Source organism: Drosophila subobscura, chromosome E, assembly GCF_008121235.1.
Source record: "Drosophila subobscura isolate 14011-0131.10 chromosome E, UCBerk_Dsub_1.0, whole genome shotgun sequence".
Lineage (NCBI taxonomy): Eukaryota > Metazoa > Arthropoda > Insecta > Diptera > Drosophilidae > Drosophila > Drosophila subobscura.
This window is the reverse complement of record NC_048531.1, coordinates 3965879-3988327: the sequence shown is the minus strand read 5'-3', so window position 1 is coordinate 3988327 and position 22449 is coordinate 3965879. Positions and strand designations below refer to the sequence as shown.

Sequence of the window (22449 nt, the reverse complement as noted above, 5' to 3'; positions counted from 1 at the left end):
CAGCCACGCCCACGAAAACAAAAAAGTTTGCGCAAAATAAAAGATACAAAAAAGCTGGGTATATAGCGGGGAAAAAGTATAAAATAATGTCAGGCAAATCTTGTTGTTTGGCGAGAGTAAAAAATAAAGAAAAGATGCGAAAAAGGCACCAGAAAAATATCACGTAATATAAAAACCACTTTGATGAATACGCCGTGTGCATATAAAGCAGCTTTCAGCACCAAGAGGAGACGCCGCCTGTCTGTCAGCTGCCGACTGACAAAGGCGCGCGAAAGTGTCGCGGGCGTGGGCGTGGGTGTGGGTGTGGCACGAAATGTGGTTGGGCGTAGACCCGGCGACGCCTTTTGTGCAGAAAGACCGCGACGACGAAGGCGATGGGAGTGTAATGAATAGCAAAGGTAGCTTGGAGTACTTTGGCACTTGTTGTACTTGTTGCCATCTCACTTATCACTGGGAGCGTTGGCGTACATTTTGCGGCTTATATGGCGTATGCGTAACGTCATAGATTGGCTTAGGCTTTGGCAGGGAAGTGCAGGTCTCATATTTGTTAGTTGCATGCAGAAATAGCAAGGGAATACTGGAGCTAACACTGCACAGTCCTTCTTTACATAAACCTTTTTTTATCACTAATATTTTCGATACGATTCCGAACCATCTTGTGTTCAATCTCACAAACATTTCCATAATGAAATTGCTACAAAATTGGTTTACTTTTACACATACACACGGGTCCATCCAATAAGAGCGAATGGACGCACTCTGGGGGGATCTGGCTGCCGTTCCCCTTGGCATAGTTTGGGTGTGATATCCATATCTCTAGCGGGAACGCAGTCTCATCAAAAATGCGAAAGCAATCAGCTCAGGAATCACCTACCTACACTCACGTGCCAGCTCCAGCTCCATCCCCAGTCAAGGCCCCCCAAAAGCAACACACATACTACTTAAAAATTCCCCTGCTCATAAATTGGCGTTGCCGCACACCCCCAAAAGTATGCAATGGCTGGGAAAGGGTCTGTGCTGTGGGTCGGGGTCGGGGTTGGATTTGGGTTCGGGTTCAGGTTTGTGTTCTCAGGGTTTCCCCCCTTCGCCATTTCGGGTTTCAGAAATATGGCAAACAATTATGCGCTCGAGTTTTATTACAAATGCCCGGCAGTTATGCAAGCGGCGCCTGGGCACTGCAATGGGGGCGACATTGCAGGCGATAATAACCACGTACCACATGCAACACCCAACCCCCCATCGCTCAAGTGACAACCCCACACCACTCAGCTGCAGAAGAAAGTGACGGGCAACGGAAGTACAGGAAATTTGTACCCTTTTTCTTGGTGCCTGGCGGCATTATCTTGGAGTAAGCTATAAGTAAGCTACACAAGTGTGCATATCGTGTGGAGGAAGCGCACAGTCGCTGCTCTTGTTTCGTCTTGGGTCTGGGTGGACATGTGTGACTACATGCGACTCCGCCTTTTGTACTGTCTGCTGTCTGCTGTCTGGTGTGGTGGTTGTGGGGCATATTTCAGTATGATACGACAGCTTGACAACATTAAATTTGCATTGCTCTTGCCAGAGTTTGTTTATGGAAAAAGAAAAGTACGCGGAGCAGGCGGGAGCAGAGCCAACCAATACACCCCGAAAAAACATGCGCATATGTGTGCGTGTGTGTGTGTGTGTGTATATTTTATATGTGGAATATACCAATGCAATTTGATGTCTGGCCCCCGTGGATCTGTCTACAATTAAAGTGATTGAAAAATATTTTCCAAGCCATTTTGTGCGCCAAAAGGAAAGAGGCAAACGGAGTGCACGATGGATACCCTGGCATAAGTATTTGTAGATTTTTACAGCACTTTCCATGTATATAAATCGATCCAACAGGGTAACTGCAAGTCCTGACCATCCGTCTGTTGCTTTTATTATGAATTTTCCAGCGTCGCAATTGACTTGAAGAGTGCAGCCACGCAAAGGGAAAGCCAACTCCACTAGTGGGAGGGCTGGGCAATTGGTCGAAATGGATTGGTAAGGGACTGCCATTGGGGTATGCTTTGAGATTGAGTACCAAGCGAAGTTGTTGCATGCATTCAAGCGCAAAGTTGCAGATACAAAAATTGGTTAGCGAGTAGTAAAAAGTGATTGGAGGAGGGTGCACTGCCAGTGCGGACTTTATGCCATAAATGCCAATTATGTTAAAATGTTGCAGAGGCAGAGAGGCGGAGGAGAGGCCTCGGAAAGGCAGAACGAGTGTTGAGACGCGACAATGCCGCTCTTACTGACAGCTAATAATGCGGCAGTGACTGTGCCTGCCCCAGAGTCAGCTGCGTATGTCCTGGCCCCGAGTCTGGAGTCGCTTCCCCCTCGCTCCGGCCGCAATTGCATTGTCAACGCGTTCGCCTGATGTACGGCGCTTCCTGTGTCAGTTCCGGCCGTGCACGCGACAACTTTTCTTTCCCTCTTCCTTTCCCTGTCCCTTTCCCCCAATCACAATTCTCAATCCACTCCCACTATCCATTTCCCGCTGCCGTCACTAAAAGGCCGGGGCGCAAAAAGTTCACGTCACACTCGAATGCATCCAAGTTGCCCAGGCACAGGCCAGGCCCATGACAATAACTCAAATGCCCTGCCGGACGGGGTTGCTAGAAGGACCTGGAGTTGGAGCTGGTCGCTTAGCAAATGACTGTGATTTCCAATTTCCAATTTCCAATTTTTTCTGCAGCATTTGCGTCGAGCCGAGTGAGTTCTCCGTGATTAATGTTGTGGATGCTCTGTGGTAGGAGCAATTAGAGCACTGACAAGCCCTCAAAATATCTCGAAAATCGTAACAGCTGTGCCGACACACAGGCCTTGGTGTGTCAATGAAAGCAAATGGCATGTAAAATATGATCACATGCTCACAGAACATCAAGTTTATGAGTGGGGAAATTGAATAGATTATGAGTTCTACAGGCAGAGATTGGACAAGAGGAGAGGGTAAACCAGAGGCAGAACATAGATATCCACAGGTCGCTTTTGGGCTTCTTAAATGACGGCAGGTTTAGCACATCGATTTATTAGACTCTTCTGAAAATTCGAAATGCCAAGCGACGTCTGCCATCGTGGACTGCAATATTCCCTAGCCATCTGGCCAGCACTTTGAGCAAATTAAACTACGCCAACATTCAGGCTGCATAGAGGCTAGGACAAAAATGACAACCAAAAAAGAAACCCAAAAATGCAAAAGCCATTTGTGAGAACAACAGCAACAAGAGTCGCATTATTCCCTTGGTGGATTTTTGGTGTGTATTTTTTAATCAAAAGCCGCAAATTGCCGCAACGCAAAAAATGACAATCAACCACCCCGGGATGGCCAAAAACCAGAATCGGGAATACGAATCTGGAGTGGGAGCAGCGGGAACTAGAGTCAGGCACAGGCACAGAGCACAGAGCAACAGCAGCGGAACCCAGACAAAGTGGCAGCGACGGGACTCTGGAGTCCCAGACGGAACAGACGCTGCTGTCCAATACATTTAACGCCTGGGCCCAACTATGGAAATGGGAAAAAGGAAAGGAGAGCGCAGCTCAACAAAATATAAAAGAGAGAAAAGCGTTGGAAATGGCTCTGACATGTTGCCTTTGACATGCATTTGACATTTGACAGATCGTGCATAGTGTGGGATAGAGAGGGGAGATGTGGCAGGGCAGGGCGGGGCGGTGTTGTGAATGGAGTGGGACGAAATGAAATGACTAAATTATGTGCAAAGTGGTGGAAAGTGGAAAGTGGAAAACGAGCGCAAAAAGTGAAATTAAAAATGCGTTTGCCAAGGTAAAAAGGGAAAATTTCGTGCAGCCACTCGAGCGTCTATATTTAACTGTCATAACTGACAAGTAAGGGCGTATGAAACGCGCGAAGAAAGAGAAGGTTTCGGGTAGTGGGAGTTCGGCATGGGGCGCTGTGTCTGCTTCTTATCAGCCCAATGACGAGTGGCACTTGGGGCGTCGTCTTGGCTTTCCCTTTCGGTAACCCCTTTTGCCCGAAACGATTTGATTGACATGCCGCAGCAACCACCAAAGTCATCATCGTCAGAATCATTCTCAGAATCCATGGCTTTCACATGCCATTCTCATCATCTCTGCTCATCATTCGATATCCTGGCAGGCATATCCTTGAGGCTCTTATGTACTTGAGCTGCATATTTGCTCATTAATAGCGTTAAGCGCGTTAAAGTTACAGTTAATGCGAACAGTCCAGCTACGACAGTGATGCGAAATTCTATATTTATTCATTACTAAACAGAACATAAACCTGAAGACATTTTTTCTGATGGGTCTATGGATTGGTTTTTGCTGTAAAATATTTCAAGAAAAGTCTACCCAAACTGGAGCTACCTTTTCCCATCATTTTCAACCACTGTGACTGGCCATCCTCTTCTCAACCCTTTGTCTACCGGCACTGGCAATTCATTAAATTGAAATATTTTGCAGATCGATCATTGTGCCCGGACTGCCGTTGAGGTCCTTTGTATGCTACTGCTCTGGCCATCAACTCCGCCCATTGGCCAGACAAACATGCAGGCCTTTTAGGCACCAATTATTGTATGTGGCTTGGCAGCTTACCCCCTTCCCCCTTCCGCAGTGCTGTGCAGTGCCTCCCCGCATGTCCTATTAATCTCTTTTATTGTTGTTCAAAGCGCCCGGATCGGAGCGGAACGCAACACTTGTGCAAATAGGAAAGACGACTCCAGTTTTTGGGCATGGGCAAAGTCAGTGCACAAATATAATGAGTGGAACTGTGGGGGGTGGGGCGTGGTGGCAGAGCTAGAAAGGGAACACAGACCCACTCGCACACACAGCTCTCAAAGATGCCGCGCGCGTGTGGCGTGGACACGCGTGCAACGGCTTACAGAATGTGTGGGTGGGGGTGGTGGTGGCACTGCGGTGCTGGGGTTGCACCCACTGTAGTTGGGGATGGGAATTTGTACATCTTTGCTGATTGCACTCCCCGCTGCCGCTGCGAGGCCCACTACTCACCTTGTTTGTCGCTGGCAGCAGTCAGCTGGCAGGGGGTCCTGTCTCGGCCATGTCCTTTACCACGTGCGTGCCATCTACGTGCCGTCGTATTGATGTGGGTTATTGTTATAGCTCTCTCGCACAAATTGGTATAAATTCTGCGAAAGTGCAGCACTGGTGAGGGAACGGGGAACAGGTTGCAGCGACTATTCCTGCAGCGTCCAACAGGGGTTGATGCATATGCATACAGAATGCATCAAAGGGTTGAGAACGGGCATCGATGATGCACCAAAAGGGATGCAATACGCTTGGAATCTCTTCAATGCTCCTCGATCCATTGTTGAATGTCCTCCCCCTAACGAGTTATGTCTTGGACAAACATGGGTTTATAAAGCATGATGCTTCATATGGTATAATAATGAGTTTTCCATTACTCTGAATATGAAACCAACCTGGAGCCCATAGCCAGGTTCTGTTTTCCATATTATTAACCAGATGCGTATGTAGATTCTGTAATTTATTCCAATGTACCACATGCGAGGAGACCTGAGCCTGAGCCTGAGCCTGACTAGAATTACAGCAGAGCAGCTCCAAGAATATTTTCTCACAGCCTCTGCGCTGACATTTGTTGGCCTCATAAGGAACCTTGTGCTACGCCCTAATTTCTGTAACCATTTTTTACTACGACCCACTCTTTGAATTCTTCAAGTGATTTAGTGCAATTAGTATAATTAACACAGCGTGTAAGACGAGAGAGAGAGAGAGAGAGACTAAGGCGACATTTGACAGGACAATGAAAATGAGAACTCGAGGATGAAATGTGCGCCACATGTCCCTGGTTGGGCGTATTCCAAGAGGATGCTTAAGCCGACATGTGTGTGCCGCCTTAAGTAGCAAATGATTTCCCGGAAAGTAACTGAGAAATTGTCGAGCAAATGCCTAGAGCATCCTGCCCAAAGGCAGCTCCTCAAAAAGATCTTACAAAAAGTGGGAAAATGGAAATGGAAGAATGTTTAAGTAAAGGGATTAGGGCACTTAGGCTGGCATTCGGAAAATTAATTTCATTTTTAAAATTCTCTCTATGGCAACAAGACACAAAACTCTGTGTGCTGCCCTCAAACTGCATAGTCAGACAATTCGAAAGGAGAGCAGCACAGAGCAGGGAGCAGAGAGCCAACACATGGGTTCATGAACTTTCGGATTTAGCAATCAGCATTCAGAATTCAGCACTTGCATGCGATGGCAGTTTCCTGTGCGGCACAAAAGTCAACACTTTAGTGCAATTCTGAGCAATTAACATTGACAGTAAATATGGAATCTGGGCAAAAATGCCTACGAGGCAGGGCAGGGCTGGGGCATAGAGCAACTGCTGCCAGTGAGTCAGTCAAAGTTACCTGACACATCCTGCAGGCAGGCAGTAGAGTCAGGGATTCATTTGCATGGAGGAAGCCGGATGCAGAGCTCTGTAGTGCTAGCGAGAGGGAGAGACATATCCGACTGCAGGTTTAGTTTGTGGCTGCAGGGCAAATGGAAGTTTACAGAGCGCCAGAGCTTGGGCTTGGGCTGTGCGTGCAGTTCTCTGAATGGAACTGAGAACTGTAAGTGGACTGCTGCGAGACGCACTCGTAGTCGAAGAGCAGGAATTGCCGTGTGCGTGCTCGTCAATGACAACTGGAAATTAGTTTAATAGTCCAACTGGTAGTCCAGAGTCGAAGGTAAACACACAAAAGGGACAGGGAATTTGTTGATTTATGTATACATACATTATAGCTATAGTTTATGTCATTATTTTTTCGGAATACTCGAAGCAGAGAACCAATAAACATGATACGTGCAACTGTTAAATTGAGCTAATCACACGCTGTGTGCCCGAGTGCCCCACAATCGAGGATAAAGTCACACTTGAAGGCAGCTCTTAGGCGACTGTCTGTCTGTCTGTCTGACACAGAGCTATCAAGAGTGAGTTGATTGCTTCTGTCAATTGGGTCAATAGTCAACAGAATTGAAGCTTCCCATGGCTGGTGTCAGCGTATCATCATAAATCGAATTAAACTCCTCTGACTATCCGCAGCTGTCAAATAATTTCAATTTCTGCTGCTGCTGCTGCTGTTTGCACAACTTTCAATCTTTTAAAACCACAAGCTCTGGCGGCAGCTCAACCCATTGCCAAAAATCCCATTTGCGAAATCCAATTTGATAAATAGCAAACCAATAAATTCAATAATGGCAGCGAGCGAGAGTCCCCCAAGCCAAAAAGCCCTAACCAAATATTTCCGCATTTGCACAAATTTAGAGCACAAATTAGCAATCTGCCCGAATTTATGAAATATGCGGAAATCGTGACAACAATAACAGAACCAGATACACCACATACACCCAAAGCGGGTGGCAGGGCAGCGGAACCTGAACATTAACCCCTGCAACATTTTTGCTGTTGCAACAAAGCACCCTTCTGCTCATCAAAAACAGAAAATAAAAGTAGTAGCAGCAGCAAGCCTGACAAAAGGAAAAAACTGAAACAGCTGAGTAACTAAAAATGAAGCCAATAAAAACTGGGCTCGGTCCGAGCTGGCGGAAGTCAATGCCAAACACAAACTCTGGGCTGGGGGAGGTTAGTGGTGGTTTCGTGGAGGGTGGCTGAACGGGCGGCGTCATAAGTGCATCAAATGTTTTTCCACTCGGCACAAAAGCGAAGCGAAAAGTTTAATTTTCTCCGAGGCCAAGGGCGAGGTGTGGGTGTGGGCGCTGGGTAACCAAATCCGTTTAGATCGAAAACAGCGTCGAATAAAGAAAGAAAAAAAAGTAAAATATGTAATAAATGTAACAAATGACGCACACGGTGGGTCGCTCAAAATGAATGGCACGGTGGGTCGCTCTGTGGGTGGGTGGGTCGGCCGGCCGGTCGGTTGGGTCGGTGTGGCAGCAGCTCTGGTTGCCCTGGCGAGGGCGTTTGCCATTTCAGATTAATGCCTGGCGGCGTCATGTGAGAACCAGATCACCGTCCTCCCCCCCTCCTGGTGTACGCACTTATTTGACTAATGTCTTTAATAAAAAATTACACAAAAATGGCATAGGAAAGTGAAAAATTGGCAGTCACTGTGCTCGAAGAAGGGTAATGTCCGGGGCCTGTAATACTTGCGGCTTACAGAAATTTACAATTCCGTTGCGGACGAAAGGGGGGAGCAACAACCCCCAGGAGTAATTTCCTTACCCCTGTGCACTTTTTAATATTTACTAATATTGACAATACTTAAAAATTTTGGAAGCACGGAGAGCTCTGGGCTGCTTTTATGGGGTGGATGGCGAACCAATGGGCCATGGTAACCAGAAACTTTGAAATATTTATAGTTGACAATGAAGGGGCGGAGGCAGCAGGAGCAGGGTGCAGGGTGCAGGGCGCAGGGAGCAGGCAGAGAAATGAAATAAAAACCCAACCTTGACAATTGTAAAGTGGTGGAACAGCGGCGGTGCGGTGCGGTGGTGGGTTGCGACGGGATTTACACAATATTTTCAAGTGCTCGCAAAGAGTCCCTTGGTGACTTATTAAGGGTTGCATTTAGCGGGCTTTGTGTCGTTTTATATGCAAATTGGATTAAAAATGAAACGCATTTGCACAAACCCATATCTGTGTCTCTATGAAGAGAGCATTTCGTGGGTTTTTTTTTGGGGCACGCGGCTACTAAATTAGCCTTGCGTCTTATTGGCATAATGCCATAAATAACAATTCCGTTTGCTCGCTGGCCATTTATTAACTGGGGAAACGGAAATGTCTTTGATGTCGTGGAGCCGCAGGCGTAAGCCTATCAAGCGATTAAGTTCTAACCGATGCTGGTCCCGGTGCTCTGATTTGATTAGACGTTTTGTCTATGTTTGCTAAGCTCTTGTCAGCCAATTAAATATGGAAAAACTTACAGAACAGAGAAATGCGCAGAGTTTTTAGTGGCATTTTCAAGGGTGCAATGGAGGCACTAAGAAGCTCCGGACAACCACTTGGCACACACTCCAGCATACGGCAGTCATTGCATTGGAATGTAGCTATAACAAACCCCTTTTCGAGGCTCACAGTTGTCAGTGAATGATTTATGCAGGCAGGACATCGTCAGCGATTTCCCGGAATTCGAAATCGATCTATGACTTTCAATCCATGGAAATGACAGCCACCCAACAAGACGAAGCGGCACGGAAAGTGCAGGGAGTGGGGTGGAATGGAGTGGAGTGCAGTCCTTTGACTGCAGCTTGCGTTTCCTGTACTTTCTGGCAGCCCAACCACTTCCAGCCATGTGTCCTGTGTGGCTCATTTGCCTGCCGCCTGTCACAACAGAATGTTAATGTGCGCGGGGACATTAATGGTTTTTCGAAATTATCCTTTCTCCCCGCATTGTTTTCCGGTTAGATTTATGCCGCTCCTTTATTGCTATTGAGGTTTTTGGCTTGACTGGGCTCTCACCTGGCAATAGAAATGCACAAATTTGAGGGCAGCGCCCTGGCACAATGCTAATCTATGGATCGGAGCCCGAATCGAAATCTTTGATTGTGGTAACTCGACTCGAGCTGGCGATTTGTCAAAAAGGGCGAATCACGCAGACGGCTCTGGGTTTTTGGTTCCAAAAATTGTAATTCTATACCCTTGACACTGTATCTACCCCTAACCCCAGAGCGATCTGTCGGATAGCGCGTGTTCTCAACAGTTTGTTGCAGATTTTGTGCATTTTTGAGGGGCATGTGGCTGGTTGGTGCGTCGCTCGCCAACTCCCTTTCTGGGGACGTCTGGGAACGGAGAAAAAGAGTAGAGCTGGGAGCGCGTGCCGGGGCATGTGGTTTGGGTTTTAGTATTAAATTGTTTTGCGGTGGCCTCTGTTAATCAGACAATCGTACAATACATTTTATTGGAGTGGCCTCTCCTGGGGATGCTCGACCACCCCTTGCACAGGGCGTTTTCCCATTTACTCAGCCTCTTTGCTTATGTATAATTTAAATGAAATTGCTGGCATTAATCAGAACAAACTATGTATAGTTATAGGGCAGACAAGCTCCAGCTTTCCAGCTTAGTTTCCTCTCCATTTCTCAGTCATCATTTCATTCCACTTTGGGGGCAGGTCACAATTTCCCATACCTAAAACTGCAAATGGCTGTACATTTATTCTCAATCATCTGCTACCTCTGCTGCAGGCGCGATTGATCACATTTTTTCTGTGTGTGTCCTTTTGGCCACTCATAAAAAGCAAACAGCAAACAGCACAACTACCCACAGACAGCCTGTTGGGGCTATGATAAATTTGCAGCTTCCGGTTTGGGTAACTAAGACATCGGCAGGCAAATGAAGAGCCAGCAGGCAGCGACCAGCAGCCAGCAGGCAGCAGCTCTTCGGCAAGAGAAGAGAAATGGCAGCAATGCATACGTCATTTAACCCCTTTGCGCCATATTTTTCATAAGCTCCACTTTGGGTGATTTTCTATGCCCGACAAGTGTGCCAATCGGATGTGGGGGGTAGCCAGACGGAGACGGGCAAGGGATGCGTATCGTCGTCTGCTATGGGTCCTGCTGCTGTCCTCTCGACGATAAAATATATGTCTGTGTGGGGGGGAGCGGGCTTTGCGCCCGCATATAGAGACATTTATTGATAGATAGCAAACGCATCGCCTGAACCCTTTTACATTTGATGAACGTATCGAATTCCCCTCCACACATACTGCCGAAAGCGGCAAATTTATGGCTGTTTGATTTATTTTAACTTTTAACACGCCCAAACAAAATGCTGCCAAAGAGGCGTGCCGAATCCGGCAATGCCCGCCCCAATATCGGGAAAATGGATTCGGAAGTGGGGAACTTTTCGATTCATTCATATGGGGATGCTGCCCATTGACCGCTGAACTGAGTGCCACAAATCTTTTAATAACTTCAAGGGGAACTTCATGGGGTCTAAGGAAGCGAATTTGGGGGAGGATCTCCATCCCATTACTGAAATATGCGCTTGTTGCGGATCTATAAAAAGAATTATACAGTTTGTTTACTGTAACGACTGTATTCGATGGGGCCACGTAATTGATTGGAACGATCTTAAAGTTAATAAAAAAGCGAAACAGAATAAAAGGGACAGGAATCCCCTCCCACATTTTGGGAGTACATAATCTGCCTTACTTTTCCCTCTTTGTCTTCATTATTAATCATATCTCTGGAGTTCGCAGTTCCTTTTGGCCCGAGCAATTATGGATTTTACCTTTCAGGCCCTGATTGAGGTTCTGGGATGAATAAAACGCACATCAGCCTCATTCAACTCTGCACTCATATCCTCAGTCAGGACGTTTACATACTCACTCCGCTGCCACGGCAACCCAGCCTTCCTCAATAAGAGGCCCGAAAGCGAAGCCCGAGTCGAGCCCAATCAGAACTCCACACCATTTGCGTATTACGCTTCATTATGCAGATTTCTTGCCGTTGGTTGCGTTCTTTATCCTCTCGCTCCGCGCGTCGTTTATTTGTTATTGTTGCATGGCTTGCGGCTTGAAAAAATATTTTTATTTAATTTATTTATGAATGAAGGCAGCAGACTGCCGGTTGTTTGGTGGGCTGTCGGTCGGCTAGGCCTGGCAATAAAGGCTGCCGCTGTTGCTGCCACACACTCCTTAATCATTTCGATGGCTCTTGCTGGTGGTGCCTACCGCATTGTCACATAGATAAGCCGCGTCTGGCTTAACTCATAAAAAAGTGTCGGCAAAAGGATAATAAAGCAGAGCGCGACCCAGGCCAAGACCGAGACCATCCATAGTCGAACGCGTGCGGATTTAAATTTCAACAAAAATAAACAGCAAATAATCATAAAAGAATGAATGCAAGGCGGAATGGGACTCGAGTCGGAATGTGAGCTGGGGCGCACTTTTCACGGCCCTGGTGGGAAACATTTCGGCAGCAAACAGCTCGCTAAACGATTTTAGCTCTACTGCTGCCCCAATAATGACAATAATCAAAAATTCTCAGACTTTTGACTACCCATTCGGCTTTTGTGTTTGCCGCCGCCCCAATGTCTGGGTCGGGTCTGAGAAATGAATTTAAAAACAATTTGCGGTCAGCACACAAAGCAGCCGAGAGGTAAACCGCAAAGACAACAATTAAGCGTAACAAATGATTATGAATAACTATTTTCCACGCATGATGTTTCCCCCCCATGATACATGGTTCTGTGTGTGAGTGTGAGGAGCCTGAGAAACGGAACAGAATTGTAATGATATTTCTGACATGGCTGTCCAGCTTGTGATGTGCTGATGAATGAAACCAGTTCATTTCGAATAGAATTGCTTTGTGTGAATGAGTTTGCAAGTATTGGTGGAATGGGGAAATACAAAATACAAAAGAGGAATCTGGAAATACAGATACATAATTGTATTCTAGTTAGATTTACAATAAAAGTTTAGATATTGGTCAAAGCAAGAAGCTAAGACAATAAGCTGAATATTTGCAAATCAAAGAATAAAACCAAACATGTACAAACATACATTTTTACATAAATACATCAAAATGTTTTATTAACAAAAATATGTCTGTGATAAGAAGCAATTACGAGTCCCCACATGTAATACCAACTTACTCTTAAATCCCTCAATAAGGTCTTAAAATATACAATTGGAACAGAAAGAGCAACAAATACAAAATGTGTAGCTGAGCTCTTTATTGGCATTCGCCATTCGGCATGCAACAGCCCGGCTAGCTCAGTCGGTAGAGCATGAGACTCTTAATCTCAGGGTCGTGGGTTCGAGCCCCACGTTGGGCGAAAACAAACTTTTTGTTTTTTTTTCTATCGTTTTTTATATTTTTTGTTCTTCAAATTAATTGACAAAACATTTTTTGCTAGTTGATCAATTTAAAGACTTTTAATTATATAATTTCAAAAATTTTAAAGATATTTTTGACGTTTTTGGTGATTCCTGATTTGATTTAAATTAAAATTTAAATGAAATTTATATTTCCACATGTTTGTGAAAGCTTTCAATTGGTTGCACAGACTTTTTGTTGATCCAGCGGCAAGAGAAAGTCATTGTTCGCGACACACAATGCATCAGACATATGCGAAAAATTCAGAGCGTTCCCACTGAAAATAGGAGCTCTGTGCAGTCGTGGCTCCCCTAAAGCGAGTTGCAGGACAATTAATGTAGCAAAAACTTTACAAAAGCCGTACAAAAGTACCAGACCAGGATACCAATTTCCCCCAACTCTATGTGCCACTCTTTTTACTTTTTATTTGATACATTTTCGCTTGCAGTGAAAATTAGAGGGGGGATAAACAAATACATTTATTACATGCGAATACAAAAACAAATCCAGCGACGGGCAATGCTTTTGTTGAGCGTGCCTCGCCTCCTGTAGCACTGTCCCCTGCCCAAAAAATGATGGTCGGATTGTGGCAACAGCGCCGCACACAAGCAGACATGCCTCCGGGCGGGGCAAACACACACGTGACTTTAAAGCTCATGGGATTACATCGAACGCAGTTTTGTGAGGGATTTTCGTATGCAAAAAGCTTAGGAAATTAATGCGCAAAAGGAAATGCATTTAAATTATGTGGGTGACTGCTGTGGGGTGGGGATATGGAGAAGCAGGAGGCTGCGTCCGCAAAGGTGTCCGCCCTGACAGACAGACACCCGCCCGCATTAATATATAATTTTGCCAGCGGGCCTGTCGGCGTCACTGGCAGCGGTTTACAAATTTAATGGCTCTGGCGGCTTACAAATGAATACAAATTGCAATTTGAACTTTGAGCTTTACAATTTCGTAATTAACAGCAAGCATTTTGCATCCCAGCTCATGAGCGGAGAGAAAGTATTTGGAAATTTAATTAAGTTGCATTTGCTACGCAGATTTATCCACAGCAGGGTGCCAGCCAGCCAGCTGCCCAAGTGGAAACCCGGGACCAATGTCCTGCCGCCAACCCTTTCGACGCTGATTTCTTGAGCAAAAGTTTTTTAATACCCCCACCCCCAAGCAGACGTCGTCCCGAATGGGCCCTGCTGAACACATAAATTTCTTTTGCTCGGGCAAATAAACATTATGCAGCAGTTTTTTTAACTCTCCAGCATGGTGCGCCTCTGTCCTGTGTCATGGATATTAAGCTCTACTTTATGACATTGCAAAATGATTTTCAATCAGAGCCAAACTTTGTTGAGCTGTGTATTCACGTCCACGGTCGTGGCGGTGATTCGGCTCACCTTCTGCTGACGTATGACATTGCATCCTCAATTGCTCGTGAGCACACACGTAATATTATAAAGCCTGGGAGGATGGGGCATGTCTGGGAAGAGGTTGAGGGCGATGCCGCTTGTTGCCCTTGGTCATTAACAGCGCTAAGCCCAGGACAAGGACCAGGGCCAGGACCGATCCCAGCCGACCCGACCTTTTGTTGCTCCCGGAAGGATGTCGCGGCTGAGTGACGTGTGTGTTTGCAATCCATCTACACCCCAACCAAGTCCACACCCATGAGCATTGTCATTAGCGCTGCTCGTACGCCGTTATCCCTTTTTAATAAGGTTTACTCAGCATTTTTTGTCGGTTATGCCTGCGGCGCATTGTTTGTTTGCACCCCCATCCAGCTCCTCATGGACTGCAGATTTGTTGTGTTTATTATCCCGACATTCGAATAAGCGGAAAGTTTCAGCGTTCCAACTTTGCGAAATAAATTAAAAGTTCTAGGAAACTCCAACAGGAACAGGCATCGATGCAGAAAAATAATATTTAAATCAGCCTAAGGGCGATTATGTGCATGGCAAATAACTCAATGGATGAGTGATATTTATGGCTTTTAAATCACATATTTTAAAGAGCGAAACATTCATGCAATGCATTATTATTCCCATTACCGTAAAAAAAGATAAATCAAAGCCAAACGACGAATGTGTACATAATGGAGCAAAGCATAGTCAAACTCCATATTTGGCGGTGCGAATACTTACCTTATTTAATCCACACTCACGTGCCACACACACACACGCACCTTGTAGTTCTCTGATGGGTGCAGGACAGCTTTATTCTGAATTTTCTTAGGTTTATATGGTTGCCCTTCCTTATGCGTGGTGTCACCATGAACCATTAGTCTAACCAAATATGTATTGCACTTGGGAACGCAATCACTCTTCGTCGTACCACTCCCCATTGCCGCTCCCCCTCACCAACCATGGCCTAATCTGCCTACGTGCCCTGCACACCACATCGGCAAGACCCAAGACTCTAGTGGAAAATGCAATAATGTGGGGGGAAACCATGAGCGTGCACTCGAAATTAAATTGTTATCAAATCGATCAAAGCCACAGCATCATTATCTCTGCATTAGCCGTGGCCAGAAGTACCAGCGCAGCAGCAGCAGCAAAAAATTACGCCAGAACAAAGACGAGAAAAAGAGTCGGGAAAAAAGGCTGACGGGGGGAAAAACTACATAGCTTGATGAGCGGTTTAAAATGCAATGAGGCAGTGAAGAGAGGCACCCCACTCCTGCTTACAAATAAGCTCTGCAGTCCCCAGTCCCCACAGCCACACTCTGCGCTTTCTCGCACAACCCACATTCAGTCCGCTGTTGGAGCGAGTGTTGAGTGGGTTTCGTGCTTGGCGCCTGGACACAGCAATAAGTTCTAATTAATACACGAAGAGCATAACGAAAGCTAATTATGAGGCTAATGAGCTTGTTGGCCAGTGCACCAGCAAGGAGGAGGAGTAGGAGGAGGAGCAGGAGAGGAACGGGTTGAAGCATGAAAAGTGCCAGGAGCAAAAGCAAGAGAACAAGAACCAGCAGAGAGGCGAATACTTCAAGTGTTAGCGACGCTCTGCTTAACAAGGTAGAGCAGCCGCCGCTCCAGGTGCGAAATGCCACAAAAGAGCAAGTTATACAGACACGCACACATGGGTGTGTGTGTGTGTGTGTGTGTGTGTGTGTGTGAGTGGTCACTGCACACGAACACTCTCTCAGACAACACTCTTTGTATTTCATTTCAATTTCCTTTTGGTTAGCGCGTCTTTTTAGCATACTTGATTATGGTCTTTGGCCGACAGCAGTCGCGGAAGAGGCGAGAGGAAAAGGCAGCTTCAGCATAAAGAAACCGGGGGCCGGACCCTGGACGTCGCCGGCCATCAGTCACTTATGCGCACGGCACGTCACTCACTCACAGCACACAAACACACACACAAAAAGGTATATACGGATACGATATCCACACCTACCTCCGACTAAATAACAGAGCGGGACGCGATAGAGAGGGAAGGAACAAGACCACGACCACGACCACGATGACTATGTTGGGACGGGGCGGGGTCGGGATTGGGCTGGGGCTGGGTCTGGCTCGTCCGGTGAGGAGCCGCCGCCGCTGCCGCTACTGTCATTATCTTGTTAACTTGTTGTTACGTCAGCCCAGCCAGCGAGCGAGTCGTCTGCTTACAAGCTTGTATGTAAGATGCAACAGAAACAGCAACAGCAACAGCCGCGATCATGCGAATGTAGTTCCAGCACTTCATATGAGAACTGTCTCTAATTATACACTTCTATATCAGAAACAATGGACCTATCCTTATGGTCTTTTTTTTAGAGCCATCTTCCAGAGTTACTACCAGTAAAGATTCTAATTACTTGACCGCGTCTGTTGTATACCCTGGACCCACATTAGTGCTCACTTACAGCGTCATCGTGTGTACGAGTAACTCGCTTAAATTCGTCTGCCCATTGCCCATTGCCCCTGCCCCTGTCCATTCGAATTCCAATTCCCATTGCCCCTGCCCTTGCCCTTGCTCTTGCCCTATTCTCTTGGCCATGTCCGATGTGTAATAATAATATACACACAGGTGTCCCAGGCTCTTTCGATTCGGCCAGGGGGCTATGCCAGCTTCGTACCTCATCAATAAGCTTCAGGGCGCGGATCCGATAGTGGAGGTGGAGATGTGTGCGGTGTGTGCGGGGATACCTTGGCGCTGCATGTAGCACATGTAGCGGCGATTACGCGTAATAATCATCATAATCAAAAGTCGCAACACGAAATGAGTTTCGACTTGCTGCTGCTGCAGAGGATAACCAGTCGCGGATGGCTTGTGGTCCCACTAGATTCGCCCGAGCTGCTGCGCTGCGCTCCATATAGAATTGATTAATATTGGCATTGGCCAGACCAACTTCATCTCACTCACCCGTTTCGGCTGATTACAGCACGATGCGGGCACTGTAGCGGACTTTAAAAGTAAAGGGAAACAAATGTGTATGAAAATGTGTAGAACAAAATTAGAGTAAAGCTTAAACAGCATTAATTTAATGTCAGAAATAGAACCTTCTTTAAACCCGTTCAAACGGGCCCAACAGCATCACCGCTGAACCCCGTGTGATCCGCTCCTGTCTTATCAAACAAATTTGGCGGCATCAATCTGCTGCTCAATGGGAATAACATTGACGAAGGGATTTGGACTTTGCCAACGAAAATTAACATTAAACCTGATCCAAAACTTTTCTAATCATAAGACAAAAATTGCTTTGCTGCACTTAAATGTGCAGGTTAAGGGTACATTAGCTGCACACACACTAAAAACCTTCACTAAACGGCTTTTGGTATGATTAAAATGGAATATCTCTAAAGTGCATGTATTTAAAGATGCCAGAGCCTGTCTGCTCCTCACACCTATCAAGATATCAAGTTTACCAGCTAGTCATTCGCAGTCACCTTTACGTAGCTGAGACTGAGACACTTCATAACCCAGCATGCACGGCCGCAATCTCTACATGCCTAGCCACAAGATCAGACATTTGGCCAGAGCACTTTGCTTATGTTTTCTCTCTCTATCTGTTGCTGTTTCTGTTTCTGGCCTGACTCAAAACAACACCATAGCCATTGCCGCAACTCTATAAACACAAAAAATATAATAATTAACTGACCATCAAATCAACAGCACGTACTCCCTACGTGAGCATAATTTTCCTTCACTGGCAGCCTGGGCCCACACCTTGATTGCTGAACCCGATATGTTCGGCCATCGGCAAACGGGCTACGTGCGAAAATGAGAACTAAAAGTTGACCAGTCTGAAACTAATGCCAAAGTCAGATATATATAGATCCCAACCAGCAGGAGCCGAAGCAAGGGAAAAGCACCACAAGTGGACTCTCCTGCCTTTTCGCATAATTAATATGGCTGCAGACAAGCGGACAAACACAGGGACAGGGACAGGGGCTCTGGGACACTACGGACACTCGACATTTGCATTTGATTTACGCACAGTCTGTGTGGCAGTCCCTCAGATCTCTCGGCGCTCTCAAAGCAAAATCCATAAAACATGGCCCAAGTGCAAATGCGCTCAAATCTGCACTTAGACGTGGCTCTCCTCCAGCCCACAGTCCTCCCGTTCTGTGTGTGAGTGTGTGTGTGTGTATTACTATAATTAAATTGAGAATTACTGCCAAGCAATTGCAATTGTCCAACCGAATGGACACGGACAGGGCACAGGGAGCAACGATTTCCATGTTAATAATAGGTTTGTGTGTGGCCCTAATCATTGTCTGTGCATCTGTCTATGTCTCCCGTCATTGTAGCATGCAAAATGTTTCGGGGGTTGGCACTGCCACGCATAAGTTATAAATTATCCGTCTATGCACAATGTACAGACCAGGAAGGTCAGACAGTTGCATTCGCCAGTTCATTGCCAGGCCCCCAAAAAGGTCTTTAAGTGGCTGGACTGAGTGGACTTGGGGTTTCCAGCTGGATGAGGTGTTTTATTAGGGCAGAAACAGTGTAAATCTCTAGGAATATCCTACATTTAATTATAATTGATCTCAGCTTTAAATTTAAAGTTATCTGGACTCCCCGCTTTATATTTTTTACGCCCCAACAAATCGGAAAACTCCGCCTGGGGTATATTCCCATTGCGCTTCTGCACTAATCTCATACGCATTTGTCTAACTTTTTGCACCCGAACCGAAGCTCGGCAACCACTTGAACAGTCAACCACTTCGACATTGGTTCATTGTACCGTGCTCAGGCACTGACTCTGACTGCCCGACGCGTTGGGGACTTCAGAACTTGTTTCTGCATCAGTTTGCAACCGCATCATTTTGATGTATTTTGTGGTTTGGTTGTTTAGCTTTTAGCAGTGTAGTTTTTAGTGTATCATCATCACGAGCTTACACGCACGAGCTGCGTTGCTGGATATTTTGCATACACTTTCAACATATAAACACAACACACAACTGTATAAATTTGTACGAGTTGTATCCACATTCAGGAAGGGTAACGTAACCCAAAGTGCCGACAGCCGACAGTCGAGTGCCAAGGGATAGGGGATACGATGATGCATTGTTGTTTAGCTTGGCCCGGTTGAAATTATCATGCATGTGTGTTTGTCTTATTGCATTTTATTCAAATTTCCTACCGTGCAGTTTTTACGTTTTACGTTTTACCTTTATTCCATCCACATCGATTTGCAATTCGCAATCAGCTCCAGAGCAAACTGTGGAACAGGAGACGATGACCCATGGAGGGAAACGGGGCACGCATGAGCCTGAGGAACGAACCGCTGGATGAATATACAAATGTATCCAAGTACAGACATTTCTTTCTGCGGCTCGATCGGTTTTTTGTTTTGTTTTCGCTCTGACGATGACAGACTCACAGATGTTTAAATAAAATCCAAGAGCAACAGGGTCTCTCAATAGAGTTGTTCGTTGAATTTTAACAACAGTATTCAGCATCTTGATGGTGCATATTTATATTTGGGTTTTGTTTTGCAAAGAAGACTTGAAGTTGAAAGCGATATGGAAAGGGGAGAGAGGCTGGGGGGATCAGCTGCAATTTACTCCAAAGAAATGATTCAAATAATTCCGAATGGAATGCAACAAATATCTTGAAGTGAAACGGAATCAAAGGAATGTTTTTGATATAAATGTGAATATATGCTGAATAGTTGCTGCAACGATAGACAGCCAGGGAAAACTGAAATAGTTGTGGAACTTCATTGGAACTTTTGTGGAACTTCAATTTGTAAATATTATTTGGTATTTTTGTAAACTCTTTTCTACCGTAGATATCCTGCGAACCCTTTTTAATTTGACCACACATATGCCAAGGTATTTGAGCCATGGAATTCCAATGAGTTTTTGGGGTATTCCCGACCGCAGTATTGAACGGCCACACGAGTATCCATCCCTCCCCACGTCTCTGTTGGCTCCGGCACACGTTTCTAATGTGTTTTTTGTTCGGTTTTTGTTTTTTGACTGGGAAAACCCTTTTGTCTTCTACTTTATAGCCCACGTAAGGGTCGACAGCTGTGTTTTGTAACCAATTTGCTACCGTCCGAGTACAACCAAAATTACAATAAAATATGGGCAAGGGAAGGGTCTCGTTCCCGCTTCCAATAAAGAAAGACAACATCTTTTACAGGCCATGTAACTCGAGCTGCAAGTACGGGGGTTATGCTGGGCATGTTTTAAGGTTTTTTCATTTGCATTTCTCCTTCGAGTTGAATGCAGGTCTGTGCTTCATAACCATTTTGCACCTGTTACGGGCCCAAACGGACTAACAGCCAGGCAATTAGGCTCCTCAAAAACAGAAGAGAATAGATCGAGATTAGTGTGTGCAGATGAAGATTCTTTTAGGCCAAGATATCCCGAGGCCAGGGACCAGCACTAGTATCTGCATTGATTTCGGGCTCGGGCTCGGGCTGGCCTTAATTTGATGGTTATCTGAGGGGATGTCCTGGCATGGGCATCGCAATGCGCCCCAGCAACGACAGCGGCATCGGCACTGGCATTGGCATCCCATCTGCGTGTTGGTGACACACGCACAAGGCCTGTGTGTCTCTCTGTTCCTGGGGATGGAGGACAAAGGCAACGCTCAAAATTGCTTATCAAAGTTGCACAATCAAAAAGAAGCGAATGACGCACCAGCATAACAAAGGGAAGCGGGAAACGAGAAACGAGATGGCGACTGGGTACTGCCGCCTGCCGTTGCAAGTCATACTCGTATGCGGGAGGCAGAGTCGCAGAGAGCTGCTGCTGCTGCTGCAGAGCACTACGTGGCGTAGACAATCAATCGGTAATGTGTGCAAAACAAATCAAGCAACACAGTGCCAGATATAATCAGCTCGATGCAGACTCTGTACCAGGGATGAGCACAAGGGCAGGCCACTCCGCGAGAACTTTCAGCACAGAGCACTCCCCTGTACCCCCCACCCCACCCCCACGGAATTCCCAAGTGTTGCAGTGGAAAATTGCAAAATCATGTTTTTCTTATTGGAATTGATGCAAAGGCGGCATCGGAAATGCACTGTGAAAATCCATTATTAGGTGGTTCAAGATGAAACAACTGTTACGACACTCTCTTTCTGGACAATTCACTTGTGTGCCTATGAACTCATTTAGAAATGATTTATCGATGCTGTGCAATATCATAACAATTTTGGTTGTATTATGAACTTACTTGCGGCCGTATTCCCTTGGTATTCTAGAAGGTATGTCCATCGCTATAGCTCTGAGTTTATGCAGGGAAGAGTTAAATAGAACTGATAATATTCCAATGCTACTCTGCTAGTTTTATTATTATTATCCAACAACCTTAGAGCGTTTGGCAGCCCTGAAAGAAATCACAATAGATCAAACTAATATCATATATCAGTTCTCCCCCACACATCCCTATCTCCCACATGCATAAGCAGTCGTGGAAGGGGCCCTGTCAGCGGGCCATTGCTGTCGCCGCGGGTCCTTACACTCCGCATGGGAGTTTGTAGCTGCCGGCAAAGGTCTTCGTCTGGGTCTCCTTCTCACCATTTTTCATTTCATTGCGCCGCTGCACATGGCTGTCAACTGCCAGTCGAAGAGATGCGGCTCAAGAGAGGCAGATGGATAAGGAGAGTTGGAGATGGACGACCCGCCCGCTCTCCTTCAGCTGCAACTTCCTTGTGAGGCGCGCGCAACGCCCGCATATCGATTTCAGAGCTCAGCATTTTGCCCTGTTCGCATACAAATATCCTAAGGACATGTCACAGAGTCTCTGCCCCTGCCCCAGTCCCATCCCATTTGCAGTCTCTGCCACACGTACGCATGTAAATTGTACTTGTGTGTGGCAGGCATGCTCGTATTTGGAGTTCCCCCCAACACTCTCAGCCTTGTGCCTGATTTCATTTGCTCGGGCAATTGTCTTCGACTGCGTCTGCTTCGACTTTATTTTTGCCAGAAGAAAAAAAAAGACGAAAACTGCCACGCAAATTCAAATTCCTTGCTCTTTTGCCACTTGTCAGGCATCCATTCTTTCCTTGCCTCTGCCGAAAACTTCCTCTCCTCTGCATGTGAAGACTGCGAATTGGCCTCCGCCCTGCCCGTGCCAGTGCCTGGCCGTGACACTTGATGTTTAATTTCAATAACTCTCTGTGCGTTCGCATTTTGAATTTTTTCTCTTCATCGGCTTTGGTTTTGGGTTTGAGTGCATGGCATTGACATGGCCCTGAATCCCAATTCCAATTATAGCTGTCCAAAAATC

At 46.1% G+C, this 22449-nt stretch overlaps 1 non-coding gene across 1 annotated transcript; it reads left to right on the top strand.

Moving 5' to 3' along the window:
* Window positions 1–12669: 12669 nt before the first annotated feature.
* Trnak-cuu lies at window positions 12670–12742 on the top strand. Its single transcript has one exon. It is a non-coding gene; the product is annotated as a tRNA-Lys (tRNA).
* Window positions 12743–22449: the final 9707 nt, after the last annotated feature.